Below are 2461 nucleotides of genomic sequence, written 5' to 3' on the forward strand. Positions count from 1 at the left end.
GAGCTGGTTACATTCATTGAGTCCTACATAGCGCTCTACCGGGGCCACATTGAATCTAGTGAGGCCGAGAAGAGATCGGCCGAGCAGGAACATGAAGCTCTCGGCCAGCGTCTCGCTTGTGTTGAATGTTCTTCTACCACACTAGCGGGCCAGTATACTTCATGGATAAATGGATAGAGAGGCAACATGTGGCGAGGTAGGCAAAAGCTGTGGCCGCGAAAAGATTTGAAGAACTCAAGTGGGCCTACTCGTAACTGATCTTGACCATCTTCTTCATCTCCTTCCTTTTTTCCTTCATCATCTTCTTCCTCATCTTCTTCTTCTTCTTCATCTACATCATTTTGTAATTGATAGCCTCACTCATTTAATCGACCGCTCTTGGACTTATTATTTTTGTTTTTGCTTCATGAAGAAATGCAGTCGATGACCAGCAAAGTGATGAATAGACTTCAATGATGAATAAAATTTGAAAAGCCGGGGCATTTTTGTATGGAAATCTTTAATAGTTAGTGTGGCCCTTACCTTTCAGTACGCATGTTCAATACTTAGTCATTTCTCCAATACACGCCACACCCTAGCCATGCTAACAATGCCTCATTTCCTGGGAAGGCTCCATTTATTCCATTGTATTCTCATGATCCTGGGAATGGTTAGTTCAACCTCGGATACCCAACTGTCACACCACTCCCTACGCATATTAATTGATGCATCCTAATCTATCAAAGTGATACTTAGGCTCAAAAATACCACACAAACCAATTTGAACCTGAATCCCTATCATTGAAGCTTCAGCTTCCATGGACTTCTCTGCTATATCCACTAAAATAATAGAGGAAATTTTTTAGGAAGGCATAGTCATTCTCACATTCTCCCTCTACAAGTGATCTCTTTCCTTTCCTTAGGGATGTCAATGACCTCCCTGAGAATTAACAACCTCCTCAGGAGATATTAGACATTATCTCTGAACTCTGACACGTTGGGGATGAGTATGTTGAGGCAGACAGAGAGGTCGATCACTGTATTGTCGCCTTGAATCGCTTGTCAACCCTTGGTGATGAATGTAGGGTCTGCCAACCCTCTCTGAAGCAGCTTAGAAGAATGGGTTGCATTGCACTTGCGAGCACAAGTTCAACGAAAAGATGTTACACTAGCTCAGACGTACATGTGACCACTTGAATGAATATTTGACTTAGCTCCAACTGATTTACTTAGGCCATGATCGGCCTGAAAATCCTAAGCTAGTTGCGTTCATTGAGTTCCAGATAGCATTCTACCAGGACCGCGTTGAGACTAGCAAGGCTGGGAAGAGAGAAGTCGACTTGGAGCAAGTGGCCATAGACCAGCGCCTTCTTACATCGAGCACTCCTCGGCCGAGCTTGTGAGCCAACAGGATTCATGGACCGAGAGACACAACATGGCGAGAGAAGAGAAAGTTGAGGCTGCCAAACACTTTGAAGACCTTAAGGCGGGCCACTTATAGTTCCCATTCTACCCCTTTACTTCTTCCTGTCATCTTCTCCCTCATCATCTACCTCACTTGAGACATTTTGTAACTAACAGACCCTTATCTAGGGCTTTATTTAAATGCAAACTCTGTTTCTTCTACTGAACTGGTTTGGCCCAATTCTTAATAACTTCTCACAGTGAAGGAAAGCATTGTCTCAAAAAATGGTCATTTATAGGGGCATGTGCGATACTACCATTCAAGTATTTTAGAACATAAGCCCCTCCCTTAAGAACTTGCTCAATGATATATGGCCAATCCCAAGTAGGTGACCACTTGCATAATGCTTGGTCTTTTTAGCCGATGTGCAAAACCATCTTTCAGACTGTGTCCCCTTCTCCGAAAGACTTTCCTTTAACCCTTTTGTTATATGCTCGAGCTATGGTCGCATTGATGGCCATAATCGAATTCAGATCCCTGATATAAGCCTCATCCAATTCTTCGAGCTTGGCCTGCATTGCTTTTATGAATTCTGGGGGAGTCAGTTGGGATTGATGCGCTACTCGTAATGACGGGACCACAATTTTCAAAGGCAATATTGCCTCATGCCCATAAGCTAAAGCAAACGGGATGCCCCTATGCTTATGGGGGGTGATACCTTGTAGGCCCACAAAGCTTCAGATAGCTTGAGATGTCATTCTCGTGGATTCCCTCGTAGCATCTTTCTCAAAATATTTTTGATCACCTTGTTGATGGCCTCGACCTGACCATTGGCATGGGCATAATATGAAGTCAAATGCAAGATCTTTATGGCATATCGGTCGACCATGACATGCATTTCCTTAGCAAGAAGGCAGCAACTTGGTCCATAGTAATGGATTCTAGCACCCCAAAATGCTGGATGATGTTGGCCTCAATGAAGCCAATGATTTCTTCGTGTTCGACTTTCCTCATAGGTTTTGCCTCGACCCATTTAGTGAAATAATCGGTCGCCACTATGATGAATGTGTCCAGCCG

The sequence above is a fragment of the Magnolia sinica genome, chromosome 12 (assembly GCF_029962835.1).
Source record: "Magnolia sinica isolate HGM2019 chromosome 12, MsV1, whole genome shotgun sequence".
NCBI classification, from domain to species: Eukaryota; Viridiplantae; Streptophyta; class Magnoliopsida; order Magnoliales; family Magnoliaceae; genus Magnolia; species Magnolia sinica.